Raw genomic sequence first — 21,672 nt, forward strand, 5'->3', positions numbered from 1 at the left:
CCGAGGCTAGACCGTGCTCACCTGTAAGCATTCATGTAATGGATGCCTTGTGCCCTAAATACCATTAAACACTAGAAATGATAGATATAAGCTTAAGGACTTTATGATTTAACTGGAAGGAGATCTTCAGACATGACAAAGGACAAGATAAAATGACATATTTTCATTCTACTTATTGGGTTACAGACTAAGTATTACTGAAAATCTAGGAAGAGAGCAAAATCGTGGCTAGCAGCTATAGGCAGAGACGACCCACAGATCACTGCAAAAGATTGTTGGGAGAATTAAATTGAACAAAGGGTTGCTATGGATTTTAAAGTGGAGATGTTCAAAATGAAGCGTAAGATATTTGTGTAAAGGTAGTTATGTAAGGAGGGCATGTATTGCATGGAGCACTGGGTGTGATGCATTAACAGTGAATCTTGGAACACTGAAAAAAATAAAATTAAATTAAAGAAAAAATAAAGGTAGTTATGTGATTAAATGCTGCTATTTGATGAAACCAGAAATTTATTGCTGAGATTTTTATGTTCAATCCACAGTTATTTCCTTTGATTGAAAATATATAAGAGTAAATTCACCAATGAGTTAGTCTGACTTTTGCTATCTGGTATAATCACCTAGAAAGCAGGTGGCCTTTATGGAGCTTTATGGCTTCTTCTGGTGTTATGTGATGTGCTTTTTCACTGCCTATTGCCACCAATCCATTCAGATTCTGTTTCTTTGGTATAAAAACTTTTATCTTTTCCATTAAACAGCAAAGGTCACTTGACAACAAAATTTTGGACAATGCCCAAATACAGTTCTGGGCAAATTACCAACATTATGGGCAAGGTTCTGAGGGTCTGTAGATCCTCCATAAATGGTCAAAGTCGGATCCGTGATGGAACTGATGATAGTTTGCATTTACATAGGATCTTCCAGGCTATCAATTCACAGACTTTGCCAACTTTGCCTGTCATGAAGGTGAAGAACAAACCTGAAACACAGCAACCGTGTGCTGGTACATAGGGATTTGATAAGACTGAAGTGTTACATTTAATTGAAAATGTAGGCGAATGTTAAGTAAGAAGAGTGCAATTATGTGAACTGGAAGAGTGCCAGGCCTCTTTCTCTGTCCTGGGGGCATTATGGACTCCCAAGAAGTGACCAGATTGTCAGTGCTAAGGCTTACGTGTGAAGGACACCACAGGAGCGACTGGTCACTGGGGAGCATTATAAAGTGAGAGTGGGGATTTTATTTCTTGCAGTGAAATGGCCCTCATCTCGATGACAATACAATCTTAGGGTGGAGTGACCTAGAGGAAAGATCTTTGCATAAGCACTTTTTCTATTTTATCCTTTTGTTAGAAATCTCAGAACCGCATATGAATGTTGGCTTAAATTGTACAAAGTGAAGTATCCCCCAAATAAAAATAATATAATGGAGGATGAAGGACAGAATTCTGGAGTACTAACCACTTCAAATGAACTACACATATTGCCAACTCACTGCATATATTTTAAAGGCTAATTACTCAGGAGAGAGGATAGATAAGTTCACTTTATATTTTGGAGCTGAAGAAAATACATATGAAAGCGTCAGGGAAAAGAGTAAGGCTACAAAGGAATACTTTCATGTAGACCGTAATCCCACAGGCAGTTTTATTGTTAATATTTTGGTGGCATTTTCCCATTTTAACCTTTATTTTTACATATTAATGTTTCCTTTCTCAGCTCTTTGATATGGCAGCTTGACACGAGTTCACATGTTCTGAGTGAAAAATGATTGCGCTGATCTAGTCTTGTATTTTATTTCCATTTCATTCATAAAAAAGCAATGGAAGCAAGAAATGAACTGACTGGTGAGTGGCTGTGGTATGTCACGAACCCTCTGCTAGGCCTAGGTACCTTTCTACTCTGCATGTTCCTTTTAAAATGACCGTGTTGTATTGGGAGGCATTTTCGACTTATGGAAAGATCTTTACATTCTCGGGTATACTTTCAAGATACAGCTTTTCCTCTCCCAACTTCTTGTCTTTATGCTAGAGTCCTGATCTAAGTCCTTCATCAACAGTCTTCTTATTTCTTACGTATGCTTTATTGCCGTTGCAGCCCTAACCCCCATTTTGACTATATTTGGATGTAAGGTGTTTAGGAGGTCCGTCAGGTTATATGAAGTCATAAGGGTGGGGTCCTACTTCAGTAGGACAAGTGCATACTCAGAGGAACAGCCATGTAGGGGTAAAGAGGTCATCTGCAAGCCGGGAAGAGAGTTCTTGCTAGAAACTGATCCCTGCCAGAATCTTGACCTTGGACTTTCCAGCCTCCATAAATTATGAGAAAATAAATGCCTATTGTTTAAGCCACAGGCTGTGGTATTGTGTTATGGCAGTTCGAGCAGACCAGGACACTTGTGTCACACATATTCCTTCCCCACCGTATCCTCAACCCCACCTGTGGCCATTTACAAAATCAGAGATTGCTTTGTTCTGGAAAATGGCTAATTAAAAGCAAAAATCTCAATCAAGGGGTGAACTCAGAATTTTCACGACAGTGTTTACTTCTCAGCTGAACTTAAATGACCACAAAACTTCTCAACATTTTTCTGTGCATGGGGTCATAGGATTTCAGTGTTGGGAAAGAGATAACCCATACTGTGACAGAAATTGGGGTATGTTGCATTATGCATCCCCACTCCCAGAAGATTCCCTTGTGGATCTTGGCCTGCCTTGATGTGGGAGGCATATAGCCTACCTCTCTGTCCCCTCTTAACATCTTGCTTTGTCATTCACTTGTTTGATCAGTGAAACATGAGCGGAAGTCGCAGCATGCAGTTTTTAGAGAAATTTTAATAGCCACTGTTGGTTTTGCCAGTTTTTTCATTCATTTCTCTATGGCAATTACAAGACATGCTTGAGAATTGGAGCTACATGATTCCAACTCCCAGCCATCGGGTTCCCCCCAGCTGCTCAGTCTCTCTGAGACTCTCTCATTGCATATGAAAGAGGAGCCATTTCTGCTTTGCTATGCTGAAATTATTAACACAGAGAATCATAATCATAATCAAATTATTTTTTTAAAACCCTAAGTTGTGATTGGTAAATTGTAAATTTAGCCAAGTTTGCCTGTCAAAGAGTTTTTGTAAAAACCCTTTGTGCCTAATGTGAAGATGTGTCTTTCCTGGGGAGTTTTGCAATTGCAAAAATTGCAAGAAAATTGCAATCTTTGAGATACTCCAAGGGCATATATATAGCTATTTCTTTAATTGATTTTATTTTTTTACATAAAAAGTTCAGGAAAAATTGGGTAATGTAAAGTGATTTTAAGCAGTAAATCAATCTTATCAACAGAGCACCAGACCTATAAGAAACAAAAACAAAACCAAAAACAAACAGAGCACCAGGCTGAGGGAAAGCACAAGGCAGCCTGCTTTGGAATATTTACATGATAACAAGTTAAACCTTGTAGGAGAACTTAAACCATGGGTACAAGAGCCCTTCCTGTGATCTAGCACAAGGAGTCTAAAAGCAAAATGAAAAACAAACAAAACCAGGAAAAAACGAACCAATCGTTTTCAATATATTCATGTATACATTAAAATATAATACAGATCGTCAGCGTGAGTGGTCACGGGAGGGGATGAGCGTGGGTTTGGGCACTGACAGCCACTCCCAGTCAGGGAGGAGACACGGGTTTGGGAATGGGGTTAGGGATCTTAGCAGGATTCTTCCCTAAGCCCTTCTCTCTGATGGCCTCCAACCACACTCCCACAGCTCACAAGCATGGATCAGTTGTTGTACATGGAGTTCGTTTCCATGGTTTTCAATAGAAATATGCAGGTCTCAATTCCGCAGGGCGATGTGTCACCGGTAGCACAGCCCTGATGGAGGGTGGGTGGGTCAGTGGGCCCACAGTGTCTCTTCTCCTGAGTGTATCCTACCTGTTCACCTGTCCTCCTACCCTGGCCCCATGAGTCACTCTAATTCGGTATCTTCTTTGGTTTTGTAAACAGCCCCAGTCTTCTGCATGTACTTTTTAACATACTTGTTGGTTTTGTGTTTCACATTCTCTTTTCACTCTGGGTCCTCAGGTTCTTACAGTATTTCAGCTCCTTATTCATAATACCCTGAGTCAGCTTGTGAACAAGGTGTTTGAAGACTTCAGTTGTAATTCTTTCCATTTTGCAGTCAGGTTTCCGGTAAGGGTGCATGCCCTGGACAATGAACTGGAGCATCTCTTCTCTGAATACTTCTTTGCTTTTCTTAGCCAGCTCACTACAGGTGTCTGCTTCTGCTACCTTAGGCTTTTTTGAGGTCTTCATGGGGTTTTCATGATATGTCAGGGTTCTTAGGTCTATCTCAGCTTCATGCTCAAGGCTGGCATCCTCTCCTGGGCTTTTCCAAGTAGGAGGGTCCCACTGAGTCTGCCTTGTGATCTCATGGTAGTAATAAATATTCCCTTTTGGATCTTGGCCTGTCTTCTAGTTGAGAGATAAGACAACGGCTTTTTGGATTGGGAGGAGAGGGGGGTGGCAGATCCAGAAGATTATTTTTGCTACATTTCAGGAGGCTGTAAGGGCCGAGGCCGCCATGTTGCAACTTGCAGTCATGGCTGCAGTTTTCTGTACCATCACTGCATGGGCTGTGCATGAGCTGTGGAAATCTGTTGTTCCTGGGTGTACTGATGACTTGGCTGGGTATAACTGTACAGCTGGTGGAGCTGTCTGTGAATAGGGTGACGTCACACCAGAGACAGTTGGATAAGTCTGTCCTTGGTAATATATGGTTGCTTGAGACTGCAGCAGGAGACTACTGCTGCTGGACACCAACAGGCTATTATTGGTTTGAATCCCAAACCCTGGATTCTATCCCTGGACTGGGCCTAGGGCTGGCACTGGCAAAATGGTGATGCTGGAAGTCTTGGTGAACCTCATTATCACTTCGGGTCACATACTATGAACTGGAAATTTCCCAGGGGCTGCCACATGCAGAGGGGCAGTGAGGGGTTCCATACAGTGTCCACCAAAGGGCTGAGAATGATCATAAGGAGCAGGAGAACACACAGGGTCCATGCTGGGTGTGGGGAGGAGGACCTTTCCAGCAATGTCCATTGCTAGGATCCATGCTGGCCTGCACGGGATAACCTGGTGAGTAGCCAGCAAAGGGATGATGAGGGGCATTGTAGCCAAGAGAGTCAGAGGGCAATGGAGATGTCATTCCCAGGGTCTCCACCTGTTGCCGTTGTTTCTGAGCCTCCCACTGAGCCGCCTCTTGATCAAACGACATCCAGTGCTGCTCTCTAGAAAAGTGTATTGTGGTCTTTAATTCGTACTTTCTTTCTAGAAGTTGGTGTATCATCTCTGCCATCTGGCCTTTTGATCCCACCCACAGGCAGAAGAAGGCGGTTAGAGGGAGCCCCTTCATCTCCTTTTCCCTTTTTTGAGTTTGCTTGTCCGGGTCTATCTCTCTTGACCTGTCAGGAGTCTTTGGGGTGGCTGTTGATCTCTGAAACCAACAGCGTCCCTTCCTTTTCCAGTTTCTGTGTTCTCCTCAGTTTGACTTTTCTTTGGAATTCAGCCTACCTCCTTTAGGTCTTTTCAACTACCCATGAGCTTGGTGGCCAAATCACTCCTACCTGCGGTTTCATCTGTCTGTTCTTGGCTCCCCCGAGTCTCCACATCAGATAGCCTGCTCTTTGTCTTGGGATGGTGTTTCCTCAGCAATAGTTTCTTCCAGTTCCATGTCCCTGCCCTCCTGGGCCGTATTGCAGCACCAGCCTTGGCTTCAGATGTGGAAAGCTTACTGGATTCCACGGCGATTTCACTGTCAACATCAGATTCAGACACCTGTTGTGTCACTGTTGGTACCTCCTCTGCCTCATGTACAGGGACTTTTTCTAACTGGATATAGGCTCATTTCTGATGTTAGTTTTCAACATGCAGGTTCTCTGAAAATGTAGATATTATAAGTTCATGGTGATGTACATTTTTTCCGCCAGAGACCTCTGTACCAGACACCTTTATAGACCTCAGCTGAAGCAGTTCCAATGTTGGTTGCTGATGTGCAGACCACAGGATTTTTGTTTCTTTGTTTTTAAACTGTTTTAGGTTACCAATGGGTAGAAATGAAAGTCATCACTAAACTTGATAGTTGATTGATTGATTTTTAAAGATTTTATTTATTTATTCATTCATTCATTCATTTGAGAGGGGAGAGAGGGAGAGAGAGTGCATGGGGGAGAAGCAAAAGGAGAGGGACAAGCAGACTCCACGCTGAGCGGAGAGCCTGATGCTGGGCTTAATCTCACAACACTGAGATCATGACCTGAGCCCAAATCAAGGGTCACAGGCTTAGCCAGCTAAGCCACCCAGGCTCCTGGATACTTGATTTATTAAAGAACTTTTGGTTGAAAAGCATTTTCTCTCAGAAATGGTTATTCTCTTGTCGTTGAGCACTAAGTATTGCTGTTGAGAAATCTGGTTATGCTGCAGTTGGGCCTTTTTCTAAAATCGCGCCCTGGCTTGGCTTCTTCCCCATCACTGTTCTACTTCTGCCTTATCCTGTACAATTTTTCTGGGGAGCCTACCCTTAGTAAATCACTTACACACACCTCCAGTTCTCAGGGTTTGCTTCCTGACTTCACAGGTAGGACAGGTGAGAGAATCAGATGTTTTATCCGCCAAGAAATAGGCATTTCAAAGAAGGGTAAAAAGCCATCGAGGTGCAGAGAGGTCACTAAGTAGGCCCTTGATTCTTGAGGTAATTCAAGTAGGGAAGGATAAGAGAGCATGAGAAGTTTCATTTGAGAAGGCCAAAGGTAGTGCATTTTAAATCAAAAACGTTGCAGAGTCTCTACTCTCCTTTCAGACATCTGCTTTTTTGGTGAAATTCTAGCTTCTACCATCTCATAAACACCAGTTGGACACCTTTTGTTCCTGTCTCAACTGCTGGATAGCCTTTGAATTCCGATAGGTTATTGTTAATAAGGTAAATATATTGCAAAGTCTAATCAAATTATTCAATGTCTTGCTTTTTATTTATCAAATAAAAGATCACAAGCTTCAGATACAAGACATTTATTGAAAAGCTTTCATGTGCATCTAAACACCTACTACTTCATTTTCCTCAGGACATTAATCTTTCCATTTATCATCTTTGCTTTTTCATATGTTCCGAGCCTGGCACATTATCACAAATTCATAAGAGCACAGTGAAAACAATACTTGCTTGTGCCTGTGCTGTGACAAATTGTTACCACCTCCCCAAAGAGGAAAACATGTAAAAGTTCCACTTTAAACCACGTTCTCAATAAGATTCTTCATTTGCTGTTATCTCCCTTTCGGTCTCAGTGTCCGTGGTTGCCTATGGAGATACTATTCCCCACTATTCACTAAAGTTCCTGCTGTGCCTGAAAGCTAGTTCCTGACAGTTCACAGTCACCTCTGTGAGAAGAAACTAGGGCTCCCAAACTCAAAAATGCTTGCTCCAGAAGAAAAATGCTCATACGTTTTATTTCTACCGTCTTCTGACATTCCCATCACTGATAAATTATAGAAAGAGGACAAACGAAGGATGAGTTCCATGATTAACATTTCGATGCTGGCGCTGACCTCCCACTGGGATGTATTTCCCACCTGACAGGTGGTCTATTCTGCTGAAGTACTACTGAGCTGGTGAACTTAAGCAAGAAATATGACCCACCTCTCAGACCTCAGAGCAGCAGGGTTCACATAACCATCTGAAAATCTCATGTTGAAAATCTCTTCAGTAATATCTTTATTAACTGGCATCTCTGATCTGCCCACTTGGAAATTTCTGTGGTTGGTGGAAAAGGAGATAATAGAACAAGTGCCTTGTTCCTCAAATCTTCTAGGAAAATCTCTCACGAGTGTCTGAAAGACTTCTAATGGGCTTTGATTATAAACTTAAGAAAACTATACTTACATCATGAAATAGCATATGTAGTCTTTCTTTAGATTAGAGTCCTTTTTAGTTTTAGTTTCCTTTGAGATTTGATAATAAATACATGCTAAGGCTTCTTATTATAAGAGAAACAGAGTTATTGGCAAATTTCCAGAGTATTAGGAAAAGTGAGAATCTCTTCTTTGTAATAATTACATATAACAGTAATTAATGGTCTGGGACTTGTGTGATTAAATAGATCTCATACCTAGATTTTTCTGTAAGTCAATACACCTGAGTATTTTCAGCTTCTAAACATATCTACTTTCTTAATTCATATCGACCCCATTTCTTTTAAATTGTACCTCCAAGTATTTGAAGTTTTCTAAAGCGTATCTATTTTATCCTCTTTCTAACTCACAACAGAAGCCATGTCAAGGTAATTAACTTTGATAACCTATTTAGCATAAAGTTATTGTAAGTGAACAAAGAGCACAAAAACTTTCCAGAAAATCCCCCAAATTCTTAAGATTTTTATTTAGAGAACATGTTGCCATCTTTAAACCTTAAATAATATCTATTGTGAGAAAACAAATTAAGTTTTACAAAAAATTTTTTTTGAATTTTTTAATGAAGAAATATTTTGAATAAATTATAATGAAGAAAAAATCCAGAGGTGGGCTTAATCACCAGGTTTCAATCGCATAGATCATAGATAAATATTTTTAGCCAAAGATCATCTGTCATCAAATCTAGTACAATTTCAAAAAGTATTAGCATAGTTGAGATTATAGATGATCTTCTAATAGAAGAAATCTACTCATTTTTGAGAAAGCCCTCAAACTTCTGGTTACATGACAACTTGTTATCTGCCTGTCTGTCTATCGCCATCTATCTTAAAATTTTAATTCTGGTAGAGTTAACGTATAGTGTTATGAGTTTCCTGTGTACAATATACTGATTCAATAATTCTATACATTACTCAGTGTTCATCCTGTTAAGTGTGCTCTTTTTTTTTTAAGTTTTTATTTGAATTCCAGTTAGTTAACATAGAGAGGAATGTTAGTTTCAAATACATGATACAGTGATTCAACACTTCCATACAACACCTGGTGTTCATCACAAGCGCACTCCTTAATCCCCATCACCTATTTAACCAATCCCCACACCCACCTCCATTCTAGTAACCACCAGTTTGTTCTCTAGTTAAGAGTCTGTTTCTAGGTTTGCCCCTCTCTCTCTTTTTATCCCTTTTTGCTCTCTGTTTTCTTTCTTAAATTCCACATAAAGGGAAATCAAATGGTATTTGTCTTTCTCTAACTTACTTACTTTCTCTAACTTACTTACTTACTTAGCACAGTACCCTCTAGATCCATCCATGTTGTTTCAAATGGAAAGATTTCATTTTTTATGGCTGAATAATATTCCATGTTTTATATATATATATGTTATTTATATATATATAAAGAAGTGGTATAAGTATATATAATATATATATACTTATACCACTTCTTTATCCACTCATCTGTTGATGGATCCTTAGGCTGATTACATAATTTAGCTATTATAAATAATGCCGTAATAAACATAGGGATGCATATATCATTTCAAATTAGTGTTTTTATATGCTTTTGGTAAATACCCCATAGTGGAATTCCTGGGTCATATGGTTGTACCATTTTTAACTTTTTAAGAAACCTCTATACTTTTTTCCACAGTGTCTGCACCAGTTTGCGTTCTTACCTGCAGTGCCTAAGGGTTCTTTTTTCTCCACATCCTCACCAACATTTGTTGTTTCTTGTGTTTGTGTTTTAATATAAGCTGCTCTGACAGTTGTGAGATGTTATCTCACTGTGGTTTTGATTTACATTTAATAATGAGTGATATTGAACATCTTTCATGTGTCTGTTGGCCACTTGTATGTCTTCCTTGGAAAAATGTCTATTCGTGTCTTCTGCCCATTTTTTAATTAGATTATTTGGGGGGTGGCATTGAATTGTGTAAGTTTTTTATATATTTTGGATACTAACCCTTTATAAGATGTGTCATTTGCAAATATTTTCTCCCATTCTGTAGGTTTCTTTTAGTTTTATTGTTTCCTTAGCTATGCAGAAACTTTTCTTTTTTTAAAGATTTTATTTATTTGACAGAGAGAGCACAAGAGTACAATTAGGAGGAGTGGCAGGCTTCCTACTGAGCAAGGACCTTGGGATCATGATCTGAGCCAAAGGCAGATGCTTAACTGACTGAGCCACCCAGGCATTCCACTACGCAGAAGTTTTTTATTTTGATATAGTCCCAATAGTTTATTTTTGCTTTTGTTTCCTTTGCTTCAGGAGACATATCTAGAGAAATGTTGCTATGGTCAATGTCAGATAAATTAATGCTAATGCTCTTTTCTAGGATTTTTATGGTTTCAGGTCTCACATGTAAATCCATAATCCATTTTAAGCTTATTTTTGTGTATTTTGTGTATAGTACAAGACAGTGGACCAGTTTCATTCTTTTCCATGTATTTTTCCAATTTTCCCAACACCGTTTGTTGAAGAGACTATCTTTTTCCCATTGTATATTCTTGCCTCCTTTGTCAAAGATCAATCAATTATATAATGGTAGGTTTCTTTCAGAGCTTTCTATTCTGTTCCATTGGTCTATTTGTCTGTTTATGTACCATTACTATTCTGTTCTGATTGCTACAGCTTTGTAGTATATCTTGAAGTCAGGGATTGTGAACCTCCAGTTTTCTTCTTCATTCTCAAGATTGCTTTGACTACTAGGGATCTTTTGTGATTCCATACAGATTTTAGGATTATTTGTTCTAGTTCTGTGGAAAATACTGTTGGTATTTTGATAGGGATTGCATTAAATCTGCAGATTGCTTTGGGTAGTAGAGACATTTTTGCAAAATTTGTTCTTCCAATCTGTGAGCATGGGATAGGTTTCCATTTGTTTGTGTCATCTTCAATTTCTGTCATCAGTATTTTATAGTTGTCAGAGTATAGGTCTTTCACCTCCTCAGTTAAGTATATTTCTATTTTATTATTATTATTATTATTATTATTATTATTATTTTAAAGATTTTATTTATTATTTGACAGAGAGAGACACAGCGAGACAGGGAACATAAGCAGGGGGAGTGGGAGAGGAAGAAGCAGGCTTCCCGCTGAGCGGAGAGCCTGATGCAGGGCTCCTCCCAGGACTCTGGGATCATGACCTGAGGCAAAGGCAGATGCTTAATGACTGAACCACCCGGTGCCCCAGTATTTTATTATTTTTGGTATAATCATAAATGGATTATTTTCTAATTTCTCTTTCTGCTACTTCATATTACTGTATAGATATACAAAGGATTTTAGTATGTTTAGTATGTTTACTTATACTCTGTGACCTTACTGAATTCATTTATCAGTTCCAGTAATTTTTTTGAAGTACTCTTTTGAGTTTTCTATATATAATATCATGTCATCTGCAAATAGAGAAAGTTTCACTTCTTCCTTATCAATTTGGATGCCTTTTATTTCTTTTTCTTATCTGATTGCTGTGGCTGGGACTTCCAATAATATGTTGAATAAAGGTAGTGAGAACCAATATCCTTGTCTTGTTCCTGACCTTAGGGGAAGAGCTCTTATATTTTCCCCATTGAGTATGATGTTGGCTGTGTGCTTTTTAAATATGGCCTTTATTATGTTGCAGTATATTCCTTGTAAACCTACTATTTTGAGGGGTTTTATCATGAATGAATGTTGTACTTTGTCACATGCCTTTTCTGCATCTATTGAAATGATCAGATGGTTTTTATCCTTCCTCTTTTTAATGTGATCTATGATGTTGATTGATTTACAATTGTTTAACCCCTCTTGCATCCCAGGGATAATCCCACTTGATTGTGGTGATTGATTTTTTAATGTATTGTTGGATTCGGTTTGCTAATGTTTTGTTGAGGACTTTTTCATCTATATTCATCAGAGATATTGTTCTGTAGTTCTTGTGTGTGTGTGTGTGTGTGGTTTTTTCTTTATCAGGTTTTGTTTCAGGGTAATGGTGGCTTCTCAGAATGAGTTTGGAAGTTTTCTTTCCTCTTCTATTTTTTGGAATAGCTTGACAATTGGTATTAACGTTTCTTTAAATATTTGGAGGAATTCACCTGTGAAGCCATCTAGTCCTGGACTTTCATTCATTGGGAGTTTTTTGATTACTGATTCAATGTCATTGCTGGTAATCAGCCCATTAAAATTTTCTAGGTCTTCCTGATTTAGTTTTGGGAGATTATATGTTTCTAGGAATTTATCTATTTCTTCTAGTTTGTCCAGTTTGCTAGTATGTAATTTTTTATAATATTCTTTTATCATCCTTTGTATTTCTTTGGTGTCACTTATTACCTCTCTCTCATTTCTGTTTTGGGATTGTTTAGCTCCAGCCATGTTTCTGTCCTTCCTATTCTCTTTGATGTGGCCTCCTCTCTACATTTAGCTGTGAAAGTCCATCCTGCCAGTCTTTAGGTCTTCTTCTGGGTTATTTGCCCTGCTGTGTGTGTTACCTACCTATATCCATGGGACAAAGTAAGCCTTGCGTTCTCCTACTCTGCCATCTTCCATGGAAGTCCTACTACATGAGAATGTAGTTTAGGTTTTTATTCCATAGGTTTGCTTCTTGCTACATTGATTTGGTATTGGTTTGTCCTTCTAGCAGTATATTAATTTGCTTTGGAAATCCTAGTTACTGACTTCCAGATATTAGAAGGAAAATAATAGGTTTCTTCTTTAAGCACATTTTAAACAGACATCAGTATTTAGAGATTCTCACAAAGGTGTAGTAAAGAAGATAACTGGGAGGACTGTCAGATAATAACTAGCCATATGTGTTTATACTGTGATTTATGTCATCTGTGCAGGATAACTTCAAATATCAGCACATTCTTCTTGGATTGGGAAAAGTGAATAGAAAACTAACCAACTTTCTATGACAGCACAAGTCAAATGAAAGTAAAACCTTTTCTTTGCTTGTTTGTCTTTTATTTTCTGTGTTTAAAACATTGCTAAGAGTTTTAGGTAAGATGAGGAAGATTCCAAGTGGGAACAGAAAGATTGATTAGAAAATTCAGTCCAGATTTTCTTATCTCAGAGCTTAAAAGAGGCAAGGGAAATTGATACTTTATAATGAAACCCTTGAGGGTTCCTTCAATCCTCTCAAATGCTAGACCTATTTTCTAGAGAAGAAAAGAAATATCTGGCAATGTTTTTTATGCATTTACTAAAACTAAAATATGCACAACTTTTTAAAATTTTGGATGAATATTGTTGTTGGCTATTCTTTTAGATCTGTACCTTAATGTACTAAAACTTAATATGATACTAGAAAATTTCCTTCTTAAAAAAGTTTTAGTTTACAAAAGAAAACTATAAACGTAATCTAAATATGAGGTATTTGAGTTATTCAGACTACATTAAAATGATAATTAAAATTATCAAATGTTGGCTTTAAAATCTAAGGATGAATATTTACATGTGTGCAGCTAATTCTACCAATTTGAATGTTTTTGAAGTTATAAAAAGCCAATTGTTTGAGATACAGTGTTTGAAGATCTAACTTTGAAAGGGAAATTTGATATTTTCTGTTAGCATGAAATGCTGCCATTTGTCAGAGGAAAGGAGAGAAATATACAGAATTTGTTGCTAGCATGTACCAAAACTGAGACCTAATTTCCTTGCATTTTTGTTTAATGCTGTTCCAATCGGAGGCATGAAATGAGCTGGACACATCATCTGAGGATGGCAGCTTCACAGGGAATCACTAACCTGCTAAAAGGCTTTGCATGTGTTTGTTTATTTTGGGGATTGTATTTCTCAGTTTATGGATGCTTATCCAGAACCAGCTTTCTACACTGGCAAGCAAAAATGAATGTACTTCGAATGTGTGTGTGTGTGTGTGTGTGTGTGTTCTAGTAATATTGACCTACTTCATTGGGAAACTAATAACTATTTGTTGATGAAAGTGAGGTGGGGGAGTCTGGAGATTTTAAAAGAATAAAGATTAATCAGATATACTTGCATAAAATCTGGCTACTGCCTGATAGGTAACTGAGTGAAATAACTTTGAGTGGTGGAGACTTATTACATAATACATAAGCAATTTGTTAAGGGAAAGATAATGTTTACATGTTAACAATGTCAATATGCAAATGGAAGCAAACATGGTTTTCCTCTCCTAATCGCTGGCAGGCATGCACATCATAGTGAATTTTCTCCCTTGATTCCTTTTGGTTCATTTATGTTATTGTATAGACATTGTACTGTGTGTGTGTGGGTGTGTGCGTGTAGTGTGTTGATGGCGTGTTGTTATATTAGTAGCTGTTGCTGTCATATCAATCTAACATGCCCTTAGAAGCTTAAAACAGCACTAATTTGTCATTGCATAATTTGGTAGTACATGGTTGTGGTGATGGTTGGGTGGTGCATACTTATTCCCAAAATGTTGAGTCATATACATTAAATATGTATAGCTTCCTATATGTCAATTAGACCTCAATAAAATGGTTTTTGTTTTAAAAATAAGTTTAGGCACAGAATGACTCAGCTGGTTCTCCACCTCAAGTCTCCCAAGACCAATGTCAAGGTGTCAGCGGGGTTGCATTCCTTTCAGGAAGCTCTGGGGGAATGACACTTCCAAGTTCATGCAAGTTGCTCACAGAAGACAGGTCCTTGCAGTGGTTTTGGACTAAGGTTTACTTACTTGCCAGTTGATGGCCTGAAGTCCTTTCTCAGCTTCTAGGGGCCCCTATGTTCCCTGGTGAGTGTCTTCATTCCTCCATCTTCAAAGCCGCACCAACAGGTTGAGTCCTTATGCTTTGAATATTTTTGACTTCCCCTTTTGGAGAATATATTCTGCCTCTAGCCAGAGAATTTTCTTTGCTTTAATAGGTTTATATGATTACATTGGGTTCACCTGAATAATTCAGGATAATTTATTTTAAGGACTATAATCTTACTTCCATATCTTGGCTGTTGCAAATAATGCTGTAATAAATGCAAGAGTGCCTCTATTTCTTTGAAATCCTATTTTCTTTTTTGGGGGGAGTGGTTATATATCCAGAAATCAAATTGCTAGATCACATGGTAGATCTATTTTTTATTTTTTTAGGAGCCTCCATACTGTTTTCTATAGTGGTTGGATCCATATCAGTGCATAAGTGGATAAAGAAAATATGGTATATATATCTATATCTCCACATATAGATTCACACACACACACACGCTAGAATTTATTCAGTCATAAGAAAGGAGGATATCCTGTCATTTGTGACAACATGAATAGACCTTGAGCCCATTACGCTAGGTGAGATAAGTAAGACAGAGAAAGACACATGCTATATGTTATCACTTATAGGTAGAATCTAAAATAGCTGAACTCATAAAAACAGAGAGTAAAATGGTGGTTACCAGGAGATGGGCAGTGGAGGGATAGAACAGATGTTGTTTAAGGTAAAAACTTGCAATGAGTAGTAACTAACCGCTAGAGAGCTAATGCATAGTATCATGAGTATAGACAAAAATATTTTACTATAATCATCAAACGTGCAAAGAAACTAGAACTTAGTTATCCAACCACTAGACAGGATAATTATGTAATGTGATAGAGGTGCTAATTATTGCTATAAGAGCAATCATATTATAATATATAAATATACCAAATTAACATGTTGTATACCTTAAATTTACATAAAGTTATATATCAAATATATTCAGTAAATAATTTTTAAAGACCATAATCTTAATCACATCTGCAAAATTCCATTTCAGCAACAATACCTTGATTAGCATTTGATGGAAAAACTAGGGAACAGGCATCTTCAGAATTCTGTCTGCCACAGCCATTATCACACAGTTGACCTCTATACTTTATTACCTTGCTTTGGCCATGGTAATATCTTTTTGAATTGGCTTTCCACACTCCTTTGGAGTTAGTGTTCTTGGTGTGAATTAAATTGTGCAAAAGAAATCTTTCATGCAGATTTGAAAAGTACAAGTTAGAGAGAGGCCACCCTCCTGTAGCCTCTTGCATATCCTCTAGGGAGGTAGTAATTTTTCTGAAGCTGTTTCCAGTATTCATTTCTAGCTTCCTATGAGTCAGGAAACAGTGGGGTTTGCATTGGCTTCTTGATTTGACTCCTTATTCCATGACTTATGGATTCAGTTAACCAGTCTTTAGCTTCATCTTGTCCAGGATACTATGGCAGTGGTGGTCCCAGTGGTGGACCCAGGGCTGGTCCCAAAGGAAGGAGCTATCCTGCCGAACTGTTTGCTCAGGCAAAGCATACTTTTAAATTTTGTTATTGGCTTTTGTAAGAGCCTATTCTCTTGTATTCTTCTTTGTGCTCAAAAACATAGCGATAGTTTATGGTTCCTCTACTGAACCTTGCCTGACGTAATATTTGATTCCAGGAATAAGTGCAATGTAGGAGATGTGGCTTTGGTTTAGTGGTCAGGTAACAGGTGTAGAGCATCTGACGCTACATGTTAGGGCCTTGTGAGTCCATGGCCAAACATTTGTTAAAATTGCCCTATATAGTAACCTGGAAGGAAAATGTTCCACAGTGCCTATAGCTTTGAGGGAAGTAGTTCTATAGAAAAATAATATTTATATATCGTTTCTGCTTCTGACTGTTCTTAACAAAGTATTATATACAACAGAGGATCTGTCACAGGCAAGAATTCTTGAGCGTGTTGGCAGAGATAGATATGGAAAGATCTAGAAATCTGGGGCTTCACAAGACTGAAAAAATCTATGGCTCCCTCTTTACCCCAAGAACCAGACGTTAATGCCATGCAAGGAAGCCAGTAAATAAGACAGAGTTAAATGTAATCACCAAGTTCAGAAGAAAAGTTTAGATATGATTATTGGCACATGGAATCAGCTGTAAGCAAATAGACCAAATGCCCAATATATTCTGAGGTAGTTCTATTACGGAAGAAATTACAATTCTCTGTTGAAAAACCCCTGTCTTTTCAATCCCAAAAGTAACCCTTGAATTTCGATTCACGAGCAAGCAGAAAATGGACAGGCAATGAGATGAACAGCCTCTGCTCTCTAACATCCATTGCATTTTTGGCCACAAGAGATGATAGAGAAGCAGTGACCTCTAAGAGAGCAAAATCCCAAGAGGGCAACAGAAGATCCTGGAACTGTGAGACTCCCAGAATGCTGAGGCAGGGTCTGTATGAAGAATATACTTCATTTCCAGGAAAGGAGTTTGGCCCTTCTAGTCCACCAGAATTATTCTTCACCAGTGACCAGTTGTCCCCAAGGGTCTTTACCAGTCTTCCTTTTTTGAATGGTCATTTCAAAGATGTTTATCTTGCTCTTATTCCCTCGGGTACCTCTCAGGTAAAGAACTTATTCTGGAATCACATAGGTAAAATGAATTATTATAAATCTGTCTTTGTATAGGCATATTTTTTAATGCATAAGGAGCAAGGAAAGTGATCAGCTTTATGTCTGTTTTGTTTCTGTTTTAGAAACATAGCAATTTTATACTCAATTGCATAACTTATACAAGAGTTAAATTATCCATTTCGTAATGTAACCAACTTAGTGTTATGAATAAATTTTAATGAATGCCTTGAATTATTCTATGATTTTCATATTCTGTCAAATTTCTGTAGTTTGTGTAAATCATGATGGATGTTTCCTCCTTATTTCCTAAGTAATTGAGAAATAGTGATAAAGAGATCTAACCTTTAGGTGAATCCAAACACCATTATAATAAAACAGAACTTTCAGCTCTTTGCATATTAAATAAAACTACCTTGATTATTTGGTGGTTTCCGCAGTTAATTTTTGTCACAAACTATGGGAATTAGTATGCAACCTTTGTTACAGTAGGAATAAATTAATATGAGTTTTTATTTTATGATACCCATTACTTTTGGGAACTTGAAAGAACTTTTTTGAAATTTAAATTATGATGATGTCTTATTCATTTCTTCTTTAAACATCCTTTAAAACAATTATTGCAGTTATTAAGAAAAGTTATATATAAGATATTTATCAACTACAAAGTTCTAGGCATTTTGTTATTTATAATCCACTAATACTTTGATATTATTTCAAATAAAATCGTTGAACACAACTTAATTTCTAGAGGTATGTTATGAATCTTTTTTTTTTTAAGATTTTATTTATCTATTTGACAGAGATCACAAGTAGGCAGAGAGGCAGGCAGAGAGAGAGAAGGGGAAGCAGGTTGCCTGCTGAGCAGAGAGCCCGATGTGTGGCTTGATCCCAGGACCCTGAGATCATGACCTGAGCCGAAGGCAGAGGCTTAACCCACTGAGCCACGCGGGTGCCCCTGTTATGACTTTTTAAAATAAAACAGACTTAAAGAATGACAGTAAATAGGAATGCAAAATCATTAGGAAAGATAAGAAAGGCATTAACCTGTATATAGTGAGAATATACTCTGTTTATGTTTTCTTGTAAGACTACCCCATACACAGAACATAATACAATGGACATCCCCATGAGTTAGAAAAAAAATTATCACTATTTTGTCAACGATGATTTATTTATCCCCTCCAGCTTTCCCTATACCATTTATTTTTTTTAAGATTTTATTTATTTATTTAATTTTTTGAGAGGAGAGGGGGGAGAGAGAGAGAGTGTACAAGCAGCAGGGAGGGGTAGAGGGAGAGAAAGAAGCAGACTCCCCACTGAGCAGGAAGCCAGAGGCGGGGCTGGATCCCAGGACCCCAAGATGATTACTTCAGCCAAAGGCAGATTCTTAACTGACTGAGTCACCCAGGTATCCCACCGTATCCCTTATATGAGAAAGAAATCTAGACATCTGGATCAATCAGTAAGCCAAGTTTAGTATAGTAGTATTTTATGGAAGGACTTACTTACGTGTGTTTTTTATATACACATTTTGCAAATATTTTGAGAAGATACTTTTTAAAAGTTATATGCCCTTGAAATTTATTCTTTACTTCTTGCCTAGTAATTTTACAGTTAATTGTAGTCCGTATCTTTCTTTATTGTTTACATTTGAATATTTATTTCTCATTGCTGTGGAATGTGGAATGAGGAAGAAAAGTCTCATTCCATCTCCAGTCCCATGCCTCTAGAACCCCAGGAAGAGGAAAAGTGCACTTAAGTTAAAGGTATCCTACTCATTTCTTAGGAATGGGGAAGGTCTTATCACTTGGGCAGGATCAAGAGGTCCATGTAAAAGGAGTGATCAGAAACCAAATTATGTATTTATTTTTGATTTGTATTCTAATAATTATGGCATAAAAGAAAGATGTTACTTCAGTTTACAAAGTCCATGGTTAATAAATATCAGTGATTCATTCATTCATTCCAAAAATATTTATTAAGTCCCTGTTATGGTTCATGTATTATGTAATATAATAGATAATATAATATGTATATTATATTGTAATATGTATGTATGTAATATAATAGATATATTGTCTTAAAAGTCATATTTACTCATTGTTTCCCTTGGCAAACCCTGGAACACAGGATTGAATAAGGCCCTGGTACTGTTCTAGAACAAATGGAACCAAGAATAACAGAACCAATTAGATGCTGTATTAAAGAGAGAGCCACAGTGCTAGGGACCACACAAAAGGTGAAGAGAGCCGTTGATTGCAAAGTGGAAAGGGAGTGATTTTAGCCATTCTGACAGGTGTGAGGTGATATCTCATTATAGTTTTGATTTGCATTTCCCTGATGATAAGTGATGTTGAGCATCTTTTCATGTATCTCTTGGCCATTTTTATGTCTTTAGAAATGTTCTGTTCAGAACCTCTATCCATTTTATTAGAAAATTATTTATTTAGGGGCACCTGGGTGGCTCAGTGGGTTAAGCCTCTGCCTTCGGCTCAGGTCATGATCCGAGGGTTCTGGGATCGAGCCCCGCATCAGGCTCTCTGTTCAGCGGGGAGCCTGCCTCCTCCTCTTTCTCTGCCTGCCTCTCTGCCTGCTTGTGATCTCTCTGTCAAATAAATAAATAAAATCTTTTAAAAAAATTATTTATTTATTTTAGAGAGAGACAGAAATAGAGAGAGAGAGAGAGCATACACACATGGAAGAGAGAGAGAAACAGACCCCTCACTGAGCACAGAGTTCAAGGCCAGGTTCGACAGGGACTTGATACGGGACTGCATCTCAAGACCCTGAGATCATGACTTGAGCTGAAACCAAGAGTCAGAGGCTAACTGACTGAGCCACCAAGGTGGCCCTCCTCTATCCATTTTTTAATCTGATTTTTATGGTTGTTGTTGTTGTAATTGAATTGCATGAGTTCTTTTCATATTTTGGATATTAACCTATCATATATATGATTTACAAATATCTTCTCCCATTCAGTAGCTTTCCTTTTAAAATTTTTAAGACATTTTTTAAAAAGATTTTATTTATTTATTTGAGACAGAGAGAGCACAGCCAGAGAGAATGGCAGGCAGAGGGAGAGGGAGAAGCAGACTCCCCGCTGAGCAGGGAGTCTGGTGTGGGACTTGATCCCATGACCCTGGGATCATGACCTGAGCCGAAGGCAGATGCTTACAACTCAGCCACCCCGGCACCCCACCTTTCTATTTTGTTGATAGTTTTCTTCATTGTGCAAAAGATTTTAATTTGATAAATTTGCTTGTTTTTGCTCATTGCCATTGCCTTTAGAATCAGATTTTTTAAAAAAATCATTGTCAAGACTATTTTCAAGGAGCTTATCACCGATGTTTTCTTCTAGGAGTTTTTTATTTCTGGCCTTACATTCAAGTCTTGAATCTTTCTGAGTTAATTTTTGTGTATTGTATAAGGCTGTTGTCAAGTTACATTCTTTTGCATGTAGCTGTCCTGCTTTCCTAATGCCATTTATTAAAAGGACTGTTCTTTCCCCCATAGTATATACTTGCTTCCTTTGTTGTAAATTAATAATAAGTGTTGGTGAGGATGTGGAGAAAAGTGGATCCTTATACACTATTGGTGGGAATGTAAGCTGATGCAGCCGCTATGGAAGACAGTAAGGAGCTTCCTCAAAAAATTGAGAGTTAAACTGCCATATGATTCAGCATTCCAGTCCTGGGTATTTGCCTAAAGAAAGTGAAAATGCTAATTTGTAAAGATATATGTACCCCAATGTTCATTGCAGCATTATTTATAATAGCCAAGATATGGGAACAACCCAAGTGTCCGTCCATCCATGGATGAACGGGCAAATAAGATGTAGTGTGTGTTTGTGTGTTTGTGTTTGAATACTACTCAGCCATAAAAAAGAATGAAATCTTGAGATCTGTGATATCGTGGATAGATCTTGAAGGCAGCAAGATAAGTGAAATAAGTCAGAGGGAGAATGACAGCTACCATATGATTTCACTTACAAAACTATAGATAGAGGGAACAGATTGGGGGTTTCTAGAAAGGAGGGGGGCTGGGAAGTAGGCAAATTGGTGAAGGGATCAAGGAATACAAACTTCCAGTTATAAAATAAATGAGTCATGGAGATGTAATATATGGCATGGTTGTTATTGTCGATAGTATCGTGGAGCAAACTTGAAAGATTCAAGAAAGTAAATGTTAAAACTTTCCATTACTAGAAAAATATTTTTTGTAACTTTGTATGGTGACTAGACTTATTGTGGCGATCACTTCACAATGTGTACAAATGTGAAATCATTATGTTACATATCCGAGACTCCTATAACATTATATGCCAGTTACACTTCAATAAGAAATAAATGGAGAGGGAGTGGAGGAGGTGGTGATGTGTAAAAGTTTTAAAGAGGAAATA

The 21,672-nt window shown here is 37.7% G+C and overlaps 1 pseudogene; it reads right to left on the reverse strand.

Moving 5' to 3' along the window:
- Positions 1-3,956: 3,956 nt before the first annotated feature.
- LOC123939304 overlaps positions 3,957-21,672 on the reverse strand; it is a 29,870-nt pseudogene continuing 12,154 nt past the window's right edge.

The sequence above is a fragment of the Meles meles genome, chromosome 3, assembly GCF_922984935.1.
Source record: "Meles meles chromosome 3, mMelMel3.1 paternal haplotype, whole genome shotgun sequence".
In the NCBI taxonomy this organism is placed as follows: Eukaryota; Metazoa; Chordata; class Mammalia; order Carnivora; family Mustelidae; genus Meles; species Meles meles.